Source organism: Hyla sarda, unplaced genomic scaffold (assembly GCF_029499605.1).
Source record: "Hyla sarda isolate aHylSar1 unplaced genomic scaffold, aHylSar1.hap1 scaffold_38, whole genome shotgun sequence".
In the NCBI taxonomy this organism is placed as follows: domain Eukaryota; kingdom Metazoa; phylum Chordata; class Amphibia; order Anura; family Hylidae; genus Hyla; species Hyla sarda.
In genome coordinates, this window is record NW_026610399.1 from 184,927 (window position 1) to 203,574 (window position 18,648).

At 44.3% G+C, this 18,648-nt stretch overlaps 1 long non-coding RNA gene across 1 annotated transcript; it reads left to right on the forward strand.

The window, feature by feature from the left end:
• Positions 1 to 15,323: 15,323 nt before the first annotated feature.
• LOC130332621 (uncharacterized) lies at positions 15,324 to 18,404 on the forward strand. The gene is made up of 3 exons (XR_008875251.1): positions 15,324 to 15,445; positions 16,355 to 16,480; positions 18,121 to 18,404. It is a non-coding gene; the product is annotated as an uncharacterized LOC130332621 (long non-coding RNA).
• Positions 18,405 to 18,648: the final 244 nt, after the last annotated feature.

The following is an 18,648-nucleotide window of genomic DNA, read 5'->3' on the forward strand; positions in this document are numbered from 1 at the left end:
AGTTCTCCTGGTATGAGGCTTAAAAGAGTCATCACCCAGCTTTCCAACGACACTGAATGGTGTATAAACATTGCCATGTCCTTAATCTGCACTTTTCTTGTAACTTCTGCTCTCCTGAATTGTCTGTGTCAGTCTTCACTGCAGTTCTGGCATTCTGTACATTAGGCTCAGAAATCTATTATTCAGTAGGGCTGACTTGTTACAGGTGCTTCTTAGGCCGGGTTCACACTACACAATTTTCGAGTGGAATTCCACTTTGAATTCTCGCTTTTAAAATCTGTAGCAGAATCCCAAATTCCGTTGTCGCCGCTAAAATTCGGCCATAAAAGAATGATCTATATATTCGGAAAATACAGACAGACATGCCGCACATTTACTTGATGCGGTGGCACAAGGACCGCTCAGAAATGGGATGTTTTCATAGACTGTAATGCATTTCCAAACGGAATCCGCAGAAATATTTAAGAGGTACTCCGGTGGGGAAAAAAAAAAAAAAAAAAATTGTATTAATATCAACTGGCTCCAGAAAGTTAAACAGATTTGTAAATTACTTCTATTAAAAAAATCTTAATCCTTCCAGGACTTATCAGCTGCTGTATACTACAGAGGAAGTTGAGTTGTTCTTTTGTGTCTGACCACAGTGCTCTCTGCTGACACCTCTGTCCGTGTCAGGAACTGTCCAGAGCAGGAGCAAATCCCCAAAGCAAACATATCCTGCTCTGGACAGTTCCTGACATGGACAGAGGTGTCAGCAGAGAGCACTGTGGTCAGACAGAAAAGAAAAGAGCTTCTGGTGGAGCATACAGCTGATAAGGACTGGAATGGTTAATATTTTTTAATAGAAATAAATTACAAATCTGTTTAACTTTCTGGCCCCAGTTGATTTGGATTTTTTTTTTCCACAAGAGTTCCCCTTTGTTGCAAAACTACAACTCCCAGCAAGCCCAGACAGCCATCGGCTGTCCGGGCATGCTGGGTGTTGTAGATTTGAAACCTCTGGAGGTCTGCAGGTTGAAAACCACTGCGGCCTTAGTCATCATCCAGACACCCCCCCCCCCCCCCCGCCCCTTTTGTTTTGTACTCACCTCGGCGGGAAGTTAGGGTGAGCTGGTCGGGGCCATCTATGCTGCAGGGACCGTCTGGTGGGGAGGATTAGTCGTTGCGGGCTGTCCATTTTCACTGGGGGGGGGGGGCTCTTCTCCGCCCTTCGGGCCCGGCCGCAGAGTAGTGACGCTGCCTTGACGACACCACACAGGGAAGTTCATGCGCAACATCCCTGTGCGTCGTCGTCAAGGTAACGTCACTACTCCGGGCCCAAAGCACGGAGAAGATGTCCCCCCCTGGTCAAAATGGACAGCCCGCAACGGCTAATCCTCCCCACCGAACGGTCCCTGCAGCATAGATGGCCCCGACCAGCTCACCCTAATGTCCCGCCGAGGGGAGATGAGTACAAAACCAAAGGAGGGGGGGGGGGGGGGGGGGCTTGATAATGACTAAAGCTGCAGTGGTCTTCAACCTGCGGACCTCCAGAGTTTTCAAAACTACAACACCCAGCATGTCCGGGCATGCTGGGAGTTGTAGTTTCGCAACATCTGGAGGAACATCGGTTGAAGACCACTGATGAAGGGATTGACAGGCGGTGATGATGAAGGGGGGGATGATGACAGGGTGATGATGAAGGGGGGGATGATGACGGGGGTCTGGATGATGACATGGGGGGATAATGACATGGGGGGGATGATGTATTTCCCACCCTAGGCTTATAGTCGAGTCAATAACTTTTCCTGGGTTTTTGGGGTAAAATTAGGGGCCTCGGCTTATATTCGGGTCGGCTTATACTCAAGTATATACAGTAGTATAGAAGTGTTCTGTGTAGCGGTATAATGTGGGATCTATCTAACACTATTATTTGGGCAATAGTGATAGATGGAAAATGGCTGTCAATATTATGTAGCACTGTATGATGATATTTGGGTTCTGTATTGTGATGCTTTATGATTGTTATTTGAGCCATAAATAACAGTAATATGTTCTTTATTGCGGTATCATTTATATGCTGTTCAGGGATAAATGGGAAATGACTGGCGGTAGCATTTATGACACTATCCTTTAAGTTCTGCATTTCTATGCTTTATGACTGTTTGATGTTATTTGATCATGGTCTGAATAGTACTAATATTTAGATGATGCCTGACTATGTCATATGGTCAACACCTGGCAGTATAATATGGACACTATATGGTGGCACTTTTTAGTTTCTGTTTATGATAATTATATGGATGCCACATGACGGTATTTTTTAAAGGTTATCCAGGAAAAAACTTATATATATATATATATATATATATATATATATATATATATATATATATAAATCTCAACCTGCTTGTCACGATTCGGCTGGCTGGAGGTGGATCCTCTGTGCCAGAGAGGGATTGGCGTGGACCGTGTCGGTGGACCGGTTCTAAGTTGCTACTGGTATTCACCAGAGCCCGCCGCAAAGCGGGATGGTCTTGCAGCGGCGGTAGCAACCAGGTCGTATCCACTAGCAACGGCTCAACCTCTCTGACTGCTGAAGATAAGCGCGGTACAAGGGAGTAGACAAGAGCAAGGTCGGACGTAGCAGAAGGTCGGGGCAGGCAGCAAGGATCGTAGTCAGGGGCAACGGCAGGGGGTCTGGAACACAGGCTAGGAACACACAAGGAAACGCTTTCACTGGCACAAGGGCAACAAGATCCGGCGAGGGAGTGCAGGGGAAGTGAGGTATAAGTAGGGAGTGCACAGGTGAGGATACTGATTAGGCCTGCTGCGCCAATCAGTGGCGCAGTGGTCCTTTAAATCGCAGAGACCCGGCGCGCGCGCGCCCTAAGGAGCGGGGCCGCGCGCGTCGGGACAACACAGACGGGGAACGGGTCAGGTACGGAAGCCGGGATGCGCATCGCAAGCGGGCACGTCCCGCGTCGCAAATCGCATCCCGCTGGGAGTAATATCGCAGCGCACCCGGTCAGCAGGTCTGACCAGGGCGCTGCGAATGAGAGGACGCTGCGAGCGCTCCGGGGAGGAGCGGGGACCCGGAGCGCTCGGCGTAACACTGCTCCAAAAAGTTAACCAGATTTGTTAATTATTTCTATTAAGAAATCTTAATCCTTTCAGTACTTATGAGCTGCTGAATTTGAGTTGTTCTTTTCTGTCTAAGTGCTCTCTGATGACTCCTGTCTCGGGAACCGCCCAGTTTAGAAACAAATCCCCATAGCAAAACTCTTCTACTCTGTGCAGTTCCCGAGACAAGCAGAGATGTCAGCAGAGAGCACTGTTGCCAGACAGAAAACAACAACTCAACTTCAGCAGCTGATAATTATTGAAAAGATTAAGATTTTTTAATAGAAGTAACTTACAAATCTGTTTAACTTTCTGGAGCCAGTTGATACGTAAAAAAAAAAAGTTTTTTCCTGGAATACCCCTTTAAACTTGATAAACAAATGAGGGTATTTTTACAGTTTATAATTCTTTAGTGCACTGTTTTCCAAACAGCGTGCTTCAAGCTGTTTCAAAACTACAACTCCCAGCATGCCCGGACAGCCTTCGGCTGTCCGGGCATGCTGGGAGTTGTAGTTTTGCAGCAGCTGGAGACACACTGTTTCGAATAAAGTCTTAATGCATAATTTTTGCACTTATCTGTATAATAAACTAAGATTGAAAATAACATCCACGCAAAGGAGACTTGAGTTGAACAACTCAACTTCAGCAGCTGATAATTATTGAAAGGATTAATATTTTTTAATAGAAGTAATTTACAAATTTATTTAACTTCTGGAGCCAGTTGATATTAAAAATAAAAAATAAAAAAAATCCTGGAATACCCCTTTAAGTATTATCAGTGGCAGTATTATTTAAGGTTAATGCAGGCTTAATATTGGATGTTAAAGGGGTATTCCAGGAAAAAAAACTACTTTTTTTATATATATCAACTGGCTCCAGAAAGTTAAACAGATTTGTAAATAATTTCTATTAATATTATCATTTATCTATCTTAATCCTTTCAGTACTTATGAGCTTCTGAAGTTAAGGTTGTTCTTTTCTGTCTAAGTGCTCTCTGATGACACATGTCTCAGGAACCACCCAGTTTAGAAGCAAATCCCAATATCAAACCTCTTCTATACTGGGAGGTTCCCGAGACACATGTCATCAGAGAGCACTTAGACAGAAAAGAACAACCTTAACTTCAGAAGCTCATAAGTACTGAAATGATTAAGATTTTTTAATAGAAGTAATTTACAAATCTGTTTAACTTTCTGGAGCCAGTTGATATATATAAATAAAAGTTTTTTTCCTGGATAACCCCTTTAATATTGGATGTTAAATGACAGTGTCATATGGGAACAATATAGCAGAGCTATGACTGCGCGGCATGACATTATCATGTAGGTTCTTTCTAGCCTTATTACCATCCACCTATTACTCTGCAGCACGTTCCTCGCGTCTCACTCACTACGCCCCCCTACTTTCCATTGCTCTGCCTCCTCTCTATATACCTGCCCTTTAAGCAAACATTGATAGATTTGGGGTTTTCCATCGCAGTATTTATATCATGTTTGGCAAACAGACTGATCCTATTCCTTCCTGCTGGGTGTGAGGAGGCGAAGATCATTTGTCTTACATTTTCAAGACTCCGGTAGTAAGGAATCTCCTGGCAGGAAATCTCAAAACCTGTCATTTTAAGGAGAACTCCACCAATGTATACTACTACAATGCATCTATAACAGTAATCCCCAACTAGAGTGCCTCCAGCTGTTGCAAAACTACAACTCCCAGCATGTCGTTTTGCAACAGCTGAAGGCACCCTGGTTGGGAAACACTGATCCTGCAGACACGTGTTACTCCAGTAGAGATCAGTGAATTAATTTGAATCGGAAGTGTTTGGCTTCATTTTGGGCAAATTGTTTAACATAGTGACGTGTAAGGCTCGGTTCACACTACGGAATTTCCACCTGCAATTCCGCTTTGAAATTGCAGGCAGAAATTCCGCTTTACTAAAATGTAAAGTATAGTGAATGGGCTTCCGTTCACAAATTCACACTTCGGAATTTGTGAGTGGAAAATCTGCTTGAAAATTTCCGCCTGAAGAATGGCGTTGCTCATTCTTCAGGTGGAAATACATTGCAGTATCTGCGGGGTCCTAGCGTTGACCAATTTAGTCGGAGCAAGCCACATTCGGAATCTCCAGGCGGAAATTTTCTGCCCTGAGATTCTGCAGTGTGAACCTAGCCTTAGGGTACGCTCACACGTGCGGATTTTCAGCGTATTATACGCTGCAGATCCGCTGGTGAAGGCCCGCTCTATGCTGGCTTTACATGTGCCTGCTCGTAGTGGCAATACGCCGCTACCAGCCGACACACTGCGATGTGCGAGTCGCAGTATACTCGCACATCGCGGGAGCTCTCAGCCTAGCTCAGAGCAGGGAGAGCGGCCACGATGTGAGAGTTCGCCGCGCACATCGCTGCAGTGTGTCTGCTCGTAGCGGCGTATTGCCGCTACCAGCAGGCACATGTAAAGCCAGCAGATCCGCAGCTAAATACTCTGCGAAAATCCGTGCGTGTGAACGTACCCTTACGCAGTATACTCGCACATCGCGGGAGCTCTCTGCCTAGCTCAGAGCAGGGAGAGCAGCCGCGATGTGCGAGTACGCCGCGCACATCGCTGCAGTGTGTCTGCTCGTAGCGGCGTATTGCCGCTACCAGCAGGCACATGTAAAGCCAGCGGATCCGCAGCTAAATACGCTGCGCAGATCCGCGCGTGTGAACGTACCCTTACGCAGCAAAATTTCTGCGGACGCGGAAACTCCAAATTACGCATTCCGCTAAATTTTTAAACCTGTCTTTAATTTGGCAGAATTTTGTGGCGTAATCCCATTGAAATCAATGGGGCTTTCAATATTAGCGGAATTCTGTGTTTTGGGAACACAGAATTCCTCCGCAACTCTGCGGAATTTCACAATTTGGTTCAGCAGCCTTTGTAGAACGGAAATTGTGCGAAATTGTGGAAATTCCACCGTTTGAACATACCTCAGAATATGTTCACACTGAGGAAATTCCACAAGGAATTTCTTCACTGAATTTCCTCAGTGGATCCGTGCCGCCCAGAAACAGCGCAGAATTTGCTATGAAAATAAGCATCAAAATGTCATTGATAATGTGCTTTCCTGCATGGAATCCACTTAAAGAATGTACATGTGCATCCTTCTAGCAAAATCCATCACCTCTACGGAAGTTCCGCTACAGAACTTCCAATGTCTGAACTCAGCAGCAGACTCCTATTGAAATTAATGTAAAGCTGCTTCTAGCTGAATCCAATCGAAAACAATGGGAGTCTGCTGCAATGGAATTTTCGAGTAATATTTTCCTGACAGATTCCAGCAATGTGAATGGGGCCTTAGGGTTAGGGTCATGGCATTAAATCAAATTGGAGCACTTTCAAGTCTGAATTGAATCCGATTGTCAATTCGACTGGATAAACACCCAAAAAAATATTGCTTTCTCAATCAAGGAAGCGTACTTATGAATATTGTGGGAAAAGCTGAGTGGTAATCAAATTTCCTAGATTCATCAAGATCAAATCAGCCCAGGATTCAGGAAAGCTGGGTGACAATGTAGCTCAGTGGTCTTCAACCTGCGGACCTCCAGATGTTGCAAAACTACAACTCCCAGCATGCCCGGACAGCCGTTGGCTGTCCGGGCATGCTGGGAGTTGTAGTTTTGCAACTAGAGATGAGCGAACTTACAGTAAATTTGATTTGTCACAAACTTCTCGGCTCGGCAGTTGATGTCTTTTCCTGCGTAAATTAGTTCAGCCTTCAGGTGCTCCAGTGGGCTGGAAAAGGTGGATACATTCCTAGGAAAGAGTCTCCTAGGACTGTATCCACCTTTTCCAGCCCACCGGAAAGCTGAACTAATTTATGCAGGAAAAGTCATCAACTGCCGAGCCGAGATGTTCGTGACGAATCAAATTTACTGTAAGTTCGCTCATCTCTATTTGCAACATCTGGAGGTCCGCAGGTTGAAGACCACTGATGTAGCTGTTGTCCAAAAAAAATAAAATAAATAATAATAATAAACTTCAAGGGGGAGATTTATCAAAACTTGTGCAGAGGAAAAGTTGCCCATAGCAACCAATCAGGTCGCTTCTTTCATTTTTCACAGGCTATTTCAAAAGCGATCTGATTGGTTGCTATGGGCAACTGGTCCACTTTTCCTCTGTACAGGTTTTAATAAATCTCCCCCCCAAGTGTTAACATTTCCTGCAATGAATGGCTATGGGGATGATCCTATCTGAAAGGTTCTCTATAATCTACTCAGTACCCCTGGTACTGGTTCTCTGTCTTTTCTGTACCCCTGGTACTAGGTCCAATTTGGCTTAAGGCTTGTACTGGCCAGGAGAGCGTCTTATCAGGTGTGGAAAAAATACATGCACACAAGATGCCGTCTAAGTACGCTCTGTTTTACTATTTGCCAACGTTCATATATATATACCATGTTGCTTAATAGTTACAAGTCAGCAGAACACAAGAACAGGATGTACGTGCACAACAGTTAGGAATCAGCAGTTGAGAAAACGAGAAGTACGGTACGAGCCTTGCGGTTACAAACGGCAGAATTAAGATACATCATACAAGATTACAGAATTATGATACACATCATACAAGATTACAGATCTGTATTATTCTATCAAGACTCTTGTACCCTTCAATCCCCTCTTAAAACCAGTTGTCACTTTAGACAACTTGGTTTTTCTTGTATTCTATTTTCTTTTGAAAAGTCTTTATGTAGGCAGTATAGCCTTCTGCTGAGTGACGGTGAAGTAGAGGGACTTGGGTGTCTGATGAGGTGGAGAGGAGGATTTTAGGATCTGCAGCAGGTCTTGGCTTGCAGCGTTTCATACATAAGAAAATAAGTTTTATTGATACATATACTATAAGGGCAATGACAGTAATGTGTATTATGAGCTGCAGAACGCCCCCTATCCATCCTCCTACGCCCTTGAGCCAGGTAGCGGGATTCAATATTGAAAAGGTATCCCCCCACCACTTATCCCTGTTGATTTCATTGTCTTTGGCATATTTGTCCCTCAATTTTTGTATGTTCTCAAGCTGGTGGTGCATCTGAATTGTTCCTGAAGTGTCTATGTAATGGCAACAAGTAGGACCTATGATTTGACACATCCCTCCTTGAGCTGCTGTGAGATAGTCCAAGACTATTGCGTGTTGGTTAGTCACTATCATCAGTTGATTTTGCACGGACACAGAGGTATTAGTAATTTCTAAAATGTCATATATTTGGTCGTCGAGGTAGTTAGTGGCTTCGACTAACTTATCCCATATTTGCATCACCATTGGATATATAAAAATGGTGCTAAAAAGCTTGTTGGTTATTCCCATTTGTACAACATGTGGCCTACCGTTTTCCCTTTCTTTGTTATCTGCTGCTCTTCGGTATAACATATGTTTAGGAGCTGCTCTCATGTCAATGTCGTCGTTGGATATGACAAAGGTGGAGGGGGTAAGTCTAGCTAGGGTGCATGTGCCTTTGACCCCTACCGGCAACCACTTGTAGGCTTCCCTACCACATACCCAATAGATGTCTCGTGGGAGCTCCCAGAAAGAGGAATGTTGATTGATAAGTTTATTAACTATGTCAATGAGTCTAGAGGCATTTGTTAAGTAACACCAGGAAGGTATCTGCCCTAATCTACCGCAGTAGCCCACATCTGGGTTATTCCATGTTGGTTCAGTAAGTTGGTATTCTGACGTGTCATTGCATGGTTGGTGTCCTGTTATATTATAGCAGTCTACGTCTTGAGTAGCCTGAGTAAAGAGGGTGTTATTTGGCCATTTTGGGTCATGTAAGTACCTTTCTATCTGGCTGGGCTTAAGAAGATCAGTACTTGCGGATGTCCTGTTAAAACTAACTTTCATTCCTTCTGTGGGGATTGCTCCTAGGTCTAGTATATGTGTGACCACTCGAGTTACCCAGGAACCCCCCTTGAAAGCCAACACTTGTTGTGGTCCTAGGCCTGGGCTGCTTAAGTTTCCCTGCCACCATGGCTGCCCCACCCATCCTACTATAGGAATACCCACTGAGGTGTTTCAGTTCTTTGCATATGGTGTCTCGTTGTCAGCAAGCATGTCAAAACAGTCTCCCTGAAATAATTCATATGAGGGCACAGGGATAGCAAAGTAGGGCATGCTTTGGGCAGACACAGGGGCATGGGTGCATATCCAACAATCCTTTGCAGTGAGGTTTTGTGCTAACATTATATGGTGTTTCAGGAACTTATCGTTTGGGTGTCTCTCTTATTCATTCTGTAGAGTCACCGTGGGGTGAATCAAAGTCAATAAAGTCATTAATGCAAACATCAGGAGACTTAGTTTCTTCAACCATCTGCCAGAACAAGGCCAGGGCATCAGCGGGTACATCTTTCGGTAGGCTTTCAAGGTCAGGGCTGTCTGCCCCCGTTATTACCTCCTTTGGGTGATGTTGGACGAGTTTGCTCCGAGAGGCGTGGATCCAAGAAGGGCTGTCTTCCGTGAGAACCGCCGTCCTCTTCACGGCAACAACTGTGGTTGGGGGTCCAAAGGTGAAGTCTCCGGGCTTCTTTCCTTTCGACAGAGTCTTAACCAGGACAGTGTCGCCTTCCTGGAACTGGTGTGTTGGTTCCTGTGGGAGAGAAGGAGAATTACAGACAACATTTTGTTCTACTTTATCAAGGGTTTGGATGAGGTCTGTGACATATTGTTCCCTTATCTGGTTGAGGTCCCCTTCTTCTGTTATAAGTGGTTGTTGGGCCCATGGAGTCGGGAAAGGCCTACCCATGAGAATCTCAAAAAGGGGAGAGTTTTAAAGTCTTATGGAGGGTCATTCTAATTTCTGAGAGTATGATGGGAAGGACTGGTTTCCACTTCTCAAAGGTGCTCCCTTTGGCCTACTCCGTGGAAATGAGCAATAAAACTGTGGCACTGTGTTGGGGTATGCATGGTGTCCCCTCTTTGCAGATCAATCCTGTTACAGGATTTTTCTGCAATACCGGATAACACCAATCATATTCCTCTTGTTCGGGAACAGAGGACTGGAGAGAGAAGAGTTTTTTTTATTTATTTTTTCGAGTGAAGGAGGTGTAAGAACTGGTAACATCAGTGAGACAGGTTGTTGTGTAGCAGCCAGTTTGGTGGTTTGGTCTGCTAGAGCATTGCCCTTTGAAATGTGATCAGTCCCACATGTGTGTCCTGCAGTGAATGATGACTAATTGTGATGGTAGGGATGTCCGACATCACATCATCATGAATTTTCAGGCCAACTATTGCGCAGGGCCAGATGTAGGGGAGGCATACACCATTTTTAAGTATGGATTACTGAGGAGAATTGCCTCATATCCAGAGAGCCATTGTGTTTACATGTGTTTGTGTATGTAGGCCTTTAAGGAGAGAGATAACATCGTGAGAAGTGTGCAAGGTAGTGTCATGTCCTAAAGTAAGGGTGGTAGCTTGTTCAACAATCATAGCACAGGCAGCAAGAGCTCGCAGATATGCCGGCATTCCCTGTACAGAGACGGGCATCACCTTTGAGAAAAAGGGCACAAGGACATAGTTTACCTCCATGAAACTGTATCAGCACACCCGCCATGGTTTTACAATTGTCTCATGCATACATGTGGAAAGGCAAATTGTAATCTGGGAGGCCTAGCCCTGGACTTGTCATTAAAAGCTTTGTACATTTATGAGGACCATTTGATTAGATCGGGTTTGCCTGATAGGGTAGCATCTCTATGAGCAATCGGGAATCCACTGTCTGCAGTAGTTTATCATACCCAAGAAAGATAGCATTTCCTTCTGGGCGTGCGGGGTGACCAGGCCCGCTACAGACTGAACTCTAGACTTGCTCAACTCCCTTTTCCCTTTTGGCAGAACAAAACCCAGATATTCAACCTGTTCACAACACCATCCTCAAGGCAGGCCTCCTCAGAGAAACTACACATTAACAAATCATCAACATTTTGGAGGAGAACAGAACCCTGGGGGGTGTGCCATGATTGTAAAAAGGCTTGGAGGACAATGCTGAACACAACTGGTGAATCAGCATACCCCTGGGGCATTGCACACCAGGTTAACTGTAGTCCCTCAAAGGAAAAAGCAAAAAGGAGTCTGGTCTCTTCATCCACTGGGATCGAGAAGAAAGCATTCTTCAGATCGAGGACAGAAAAATGAGTTGCCTGTGCTGGGATTGATGACAACAGTTGAGTGACATCAGGAACTATAGGGGCAATAGGCACAATTAGTCTGTTGATGGCTCTCAGGTCTTGTACAAAACAGACAGTACCATTGGGTTTGGAGACAGTATGTTCTAAAACTCAAGTTTGTAGGAAATGTTTGATTATAGGGCGGATACCTTTTGATTTGTTTCCTGTGACAAGGGGTGCTGTTTATGGTAGACCGGGAGAATGTCTGGTTTGAGTCTTGCCTTGTATGATGTACTGTCAATGTGTCCCACATCATGGTCTCCATGTGATCAGACAATGGGGTCTACCTCAGGTGGGACTTGGGTCGGGGACATAACAGGATAATGTTAGTACCCTGCAGGTGTGACTATGGGTGCGAGGTCAGACGTGACATGTAACCTGGACGGGGATGCAGTGATATGTAATTTGAGTTTACATATGAGGTCTCTTCTCAGGAGGTTTACAGGGCATTCAGGTATGATGCGAAAGGAAGGGAAGGTTAAATGGTCACCCTCGGGGCATTGTGTATACAGGTGCTATGAACATACTCAATTTCAAACAGTAGACATATATATACGCATATATATATATGCACATACATATATATCCCCTGAAAAACAAAATTACACCAGATCCGAAGAAGAAGAAGAAGCTGTCATGCTCCCTGTAAACCCCGCCTTACTCCTCCCAAACCTCTATGTCACCAGTCACCACCCCTTTGAGTCTGACTTCTTGTCTTTCCCTAATTCTGGTCAGTCACCATGAAACGTCTATTATCACATGTATTACTGACAGTGTTACTTAACATCAAGAGACATACAAGAAACATAACATGTAACAATACCGACATTTACAAATACTTAACGTACAACACACAGGGCCCACATTCTCACCAAAGATATAAAAATAAAAGTGTACACAGCTTTCTCAAAAATTTGAAAAATAATTATCTCCAATGCGCATTGTTTATAATCCAGTAAACCATTAGCTTGATTTTAAATGCCTAAAGTAATATTTATCAATTAAATAGTGATCACTTTTTTTATTTATTTTATCTTCTTGGCCAAATTTCTTCTCTTATTACTCCTGTAATATAATCAGACAATTAATCGCATTTCCTGATACATTTCATTTTTTTTTCATCAACCCTGTGTTACTGTAAAGGCAAGAAATTAATGAAATATCATCAAATAGTTCAATTTAATACCACGTGAATATATTTTTCTTTTAACACCATTTTCATTACAACACAACAGCTTCACAGGGAAAACATTCACTGGTCATTTTCTATACACTCCTGATTCTATACACCTCACACATATATAACATACTTTATATCATAAGAACCATCCTATAAACGCCATCATATGACCACATACACAGGGCTTTCCAAGCGATTTACCACATCACTCCATTCCATAGCATTGAACAGTCATCTTCACTTCATTTATTCCAGCAGGTTCAGCTCTGCTCATCCTACATTCCTCACACTGCTTCACATGCTTTCTCCTTCACAAATCACCTGCTTTTCCACCAAAACTTTGAGTCTCTATTTCTGACAACAATCTCTAATCCTATTAAACAATTTACACAGCCCTGCATCATAACGCCAACATGCTGTGAACCTTTTCCAAAAATCCAGTAACAGTTTCACCTAGTTTTTTTTGTTTGCATGCCACAGCAATGGGCAGTGATGATTTTTGTTTGAAAACTTGGTTAAGTTCCTCTTCTAATTCTCTCCATATACGCTCTCTACCCTTCTCGAGATTACAAATGTAGTTGTTAGAGTGGGGGTCAGGGGGTATGTATCATTGGCCCCCTCCCTTGGGAATGGGCTGGAGTCCTTCATGAATTCTGACCAACCAACTATATCATCTACCCACGGATTCACTAAATCCCATCCTGTAGGGCTAACTCGGGCCACATAAGCCTTACATGTTTCACAGGGAAGGGGAGGAGGATAGGACTTAGATGATTTGGAACCCATGTTCCGTAATTGGTGCAAAGCCTCAATCTCTGGATTTGGCTGTACTGAACTCTGAGGGTTCCGACAATTCCTCTCAACAGATTAGGGATTCTCTGATTAAATTGCACCAATCACTGAGCATGCACGGTATCTCTGAACAAACTGTCACTTGCTTTCACCACATCCCGGGTCAACAAGTTTCCTCTAGCCGGGAGGGAGGGGCGTCTTACAGATGTTTTGAGAACCAGCAGATTATTACTTATTATTATTATCAGTATTAATATTATAACAGTTATATGCACCTTACTCTAGACATTAAAGCAATGTTAGTATACTCACGTGTCTTCTTAAGCGTAAGGGGAAAAAAAAGGGAAGTTACAAGTAAAACACTAAACAGAACTAAACAGAAATACAAGAAGTTTTTGTAAGCGTTAAGCCAAATTGAAACATGACAACCACCCTGGATTGTCAAATTACTCTTAGTTCCTCATTTCCCCTGTTCCCTGAACAGAAGTCAAATACTGTAATACTGTGTCCCAGACACGATATGAAAGTAACTCTTTTACTTACTGGAATCAAGACGTGGCCAGTGCCCCCCGGATCGACAATACCACACAAGGATATGGTTCTTACCGGTCCGGAGGATGACCCTCTCGACCCCGGACTGAGCCCCCAGCTGAAAGGTTCTCTATAATCTACTCAGTACCCCTGGTACTGGTTCTCTGTCTTTTCTGTACCCCTGGTACTAGGTCCAATTTGGCTTAAGGCTTGTACTGGCCAGGAGAGCGTCTTATCAGGTGTGGAAAAAATACATGCACACAAGATGCCGTCTAAGTACGCTCTGTTTTACTATTTGCCAACGTTCATATATATATACCATGTTGCTTAATAGTTACAAGTCAGCAGAACACAAGAACAGGATGTACGTGCACAACAGTTAGGAATCAGCAGTTGAGAAAACGAGAAGTACGGTACGAGCCTTGCGGTTACAAACGGCAGAATTAAGATACATCATACAAGATTACAGAATTATGATACACATCATACAAGATTACAGATCTGTATTATTCTATCAAGACTCTTGTACCCTTCACTATCTATAATTTCCATGTGATGGTCAGGTGACAGGGCACAATGGCAGCCATCTTGGCGTGGCTCCAAAAGACTCATTGTGTCTCCTTTATCCATATTTGGGGACATCACAGGAGGAGGAAGCGTCCTCTGTAATCTTACTAAGCAGTTTTGAACTGTGACCTCATATACAGTAATCTCAGATGTGGCCTTATCCGTGCAGACAGGAAGAGGCGACGCTAGTGGATTACGCCAGGAGCTGCCATGGATACGGCTCACATGGAGGGGGCACATTTTACTTCTCTCTCTTCCAGGGCAAGGTTCTAAGCTTTTGAGTAAATCCTCCAGTTGTTCGAAAAAAATTCTATGTAGACATTTCTTGCTATCTCTGATTCTAGAAAAGCTGGGTGACAAGTAATATGGACACTATTACAATAGATTGTCACCCAGTTTTCCTTCTGAGCCTCAAGCCTAGTTATGGGTGACAAATAATATAGAAGATTCATATTCAGAGAAAGCAAACAGAGATCTTGAAAACTCTATCAACAAGAATATTATAAAATTGCACAATGATGCAGCTTTATTCACATAAATCCAGAGAACATTATATAGATGATGTTTACACTATACACATTTTTGGTGGATTCCAATGTAGATTCCTTATGTCACATCTGATCATATGTTCCATTGAAACATCTGGAGGTCCAAAGGTTGAAGACCACTGCTGGGCCTTCATCATCATCCAGACCCCCCCCCCCCCCCCCTTTAGTTTTCTACTCACCTCCCCTCAACGGGAAGGAAAAGGGTGAGCTGGTCCGGGCCATCTATGCTGCAGGGACCGTCCGGTGGGGAGGCTTTGTCGTTCCGGGCTGTCCATCTTCACTGGGAGGCCTTCTTCTCCGCTCCGGGCCGGCCCCGGACTAGTGACGTTGCCTTGACGACGATGCACAGGGACGTCCCTGCGCATGAACGTCCCTGTGTGTCGTCGTCAAGCCAATGTCACTAGTCCGGGGCCGGCCCGGAGCGGAGAAGAAGGCCTCCCGGTGAAGATGGACAGCCCGGAACGACAAAGCCTCCCCACCGGACGGTCCCTGCAGCATAGATGGCCCGGACCAGCTCACCCTTCCTTCCCACCGAGGGGAGGTGAGTAGAAAACCAAAGGGGGGGGGGGGGGGGGGTCTGGATGATGACGAAGGCCCAGCAGTGGTCTTCAACCTTTGGACCTCCAGATGTTTCAAAACTACAACTCCCAGCATGCCCGGACAGACGATGGCTGTCCGGGCATGCTGGGAGTTGTAGTTTTCCAACATCTGGAGGTCCGCAGGTTGAAGACCACTGAGAAGGGATTGACAGGCGGTGATGATGACGGGGTCACCCTTCCTTCCCACCGAGGGGAGGTGAGTAGAAAACTAAAGGGGGGGTCTGGATGATGACGATGGCCCGGCAGTGGTCTTCAACTTGTGGACCTCCAGATTGTTCAAAACTACAACTCCCAGCATGCCCGGACAGCCGATGGCTGTCCGGGCATGCTGGGAGCTGTAGATTTGCAACATCTGGAGGTCCGCAGGTTGAAGACCTCGAGTATAAGCGGAGGGGGGCGTTTTCAGCACAAATAATCATCAGCTTATACTCGAGTATATACGGTATACTTATGTAAATGCAATGTGGTTCACGTTAGCTTTATCAGTGTCATAATAATAATACTGTAATTGAAAAAAAAAAAAAAAGAAAAAAAACATACCCTGAAGCTATGTTTACACATATTCATGCCAAAATGAATGTCATATAAAACATATAAAGTTATGTTGTTACTCAGTATCTAATCCTCATGATGTAGGTGTAATTTTTATGTGTTTAGCACCTATATTTTTCTTACAAATACCATATTTATGTTGCTCTCTTTTATTGTCATTCTGTGCTCTAAAGGAGTTGTGCCCTCACTCACCATGTATTCACTTCCTCCCTGAGTCTGCTGTGCTGTGTTGGGTCTCTTCATCCAGTCACTGCAGACTGCTGCTCTGTAACCCCCTCCTCTCTGTTTTCATATTTCAGTCTCATAGGACAGGAGTGAGCACAGAGGAGTGCTAGTCCACGCCTCACTTCCTGGATTTTCCCCCAGTCTGTACTGCAGCTAGGACAAAGATGATGTTGCAGCCAGACAGGAATATGTTCTGGATGGTATGGGGGCCCCTAGTGGCCTTTTTTTTTTTTTTTTTTTTTTTTTATAAGCCATGTTTTCAATATAAAGGAAATAACATTTTCTTATGAAGTATATGAGAAAGGATAAAGGACAAGTCTCATGCTCAAAAACGTATCCCCTATTAGAAGGATAGGGGAAAAGTTCTAGATCGCGGCGGGTCCGAGCGCTGGGGCCCCCCGAGAACTCTTGTTTGGAGCCCTGGTGCGCTAGCACAGTAGCGCGTCATGACCCCCACCCGAAGCGGAAGCCGCCACACCCCCTCCATATAGTTCTATGGGAGAACCGTTCGGCAATCTTCGGCTCCCCTATAGAACTATATGGAGGGGCATGGCGGCCTCTGCTTTGGGCAGGGGGTCGTGACGCGCTCCTATGCACCGGGGCTCCAAACAGGAGATCATGGGGGGCCCCAGCGATCGAACCCCCCACAATCTAAAACTTAACAATGGTGGTGTGAGACCACAAAAACATAGTCACTGTATTTATGGAATAAAGCTACAACTTTTTTTTGGCTACGCCGGTGTGCTGCTGTCAACTTATATATTTCCCTGTCGTCTGCCAGCAGCACAATGATGGGGGGTAAACTCCGCTCCTGTGAGCTGGCAGGACCTTATGATAGTAAAATAAAAATTAATAAAAAACAACCTGAGTGACTAGAGCCCCTCCCCCCAACAAGGGGATATAAGGCTCCCTGTAACCACTCCCCCTGAATTTTTTCTGTCCTGTGAGCAGGACTATAGGACTCAGCTCTGCTATGTGTCTTTGGTGCACTCCATGCTGTTAGATCCGGGGGCAGCATTGCTGAATGTGGTGCTATGCTTGCAGCGCTGTGCCTTTTATCTGTCTTCGGCATGGGCAGGATGAGCGCCACTTCTGTACAGGGAATTCTCCTGTATTACGGTTCGCTGCAGTCACAATGGTTTTTACTTGCTCCCCTGCGTGAATATAAGCATGCTGACTGGGATCACCTGACTGATCAGCTGACTGGGATGACTTGACTGATCAGCTGACTGGGATCACCTGACTGATCAGCTGACTGCCAGCTTTCTGCTGTAGCTCTGTGGTAGTTGGTCCTGCTATATATATATCAGACTATAGATATGTTATGTATATTATATGTATGTTGTATGTATATTACATTTTTATTATTATTATTATTATTATTATTATTATTTTTAGCCTCTGTCAGGAGAGGCTTATGTCTGTCTTCCTCCTGGCCTCTATATAAGGAGGCGTTCAGACTGTAGATATGTCATGCATGTTATACTGTATTATTATTATGATGATGATTATTATTATTATTTTTAGTCTCTCTCAGGAGAGGCTTATGTCTGTTCCTCCTGGCCACTATATAAGGAGGCGTTCAGACTATAGATATGTCATGCATGTTATACTGTATTAATTATTATTATTATTATTATTATTATTATTATTAGTCTTTCTCAGGAGAGGCTTATGTCTGTTCCTCCTGGCCTCTATATATGGAGGCTGGATTTATCTCGTGGAGCTGATTGTTACTTGTACTGCCAGTCTGTTTCTCTGCCGCACTATTTTTGTTTCACTGTATTTGTGGCCCATCTTACCATTTATTTTTCTTCAGGATTTTTTTTTTTTTTTTTAGATTCAGAATCTTTTTCCTCTGTAGGTTTGCAGAGATCTGGGAGTAAAGCCTCTGCTAAAAGAAGACACCTTGTGTGCAAAATGGTGACAATCCTCTGCCTGATGACAGCGACTACACAACTTGTCTGTCATACCGACCTATCCCTCCGACCTCTGAAGAGACAACTATTAGGGACATGTATATTTGGGTCAAAGACTCTATTTCTGTCGCATCTCTTCTAACGAATATGATTCCCCAGAGTTAAGAAAGATAATATTTCCTTCTGGAAAGACATAAAAAATGAATTCAGCTAATGCAGACTGAGGGTCAGACTGCTGTTTGTGGGAGGCCCCATCCACTTCTATAGTCCCAGGGCCTTTATGTGGGTAGAAGGCCTCGCCAGTCTTATAAAGCTAAGTTAAAAGCCTGAAAAAGGTCTTGTGGTCTCCTAAAGTCGATATGGCAATTGCTAAATTGGCCAAGGAGGCTTAAAATTAATTCAGCTAGTGCAGACCAAGGGTCAGACTGCTGTTGTCGGAGGCCCCATCC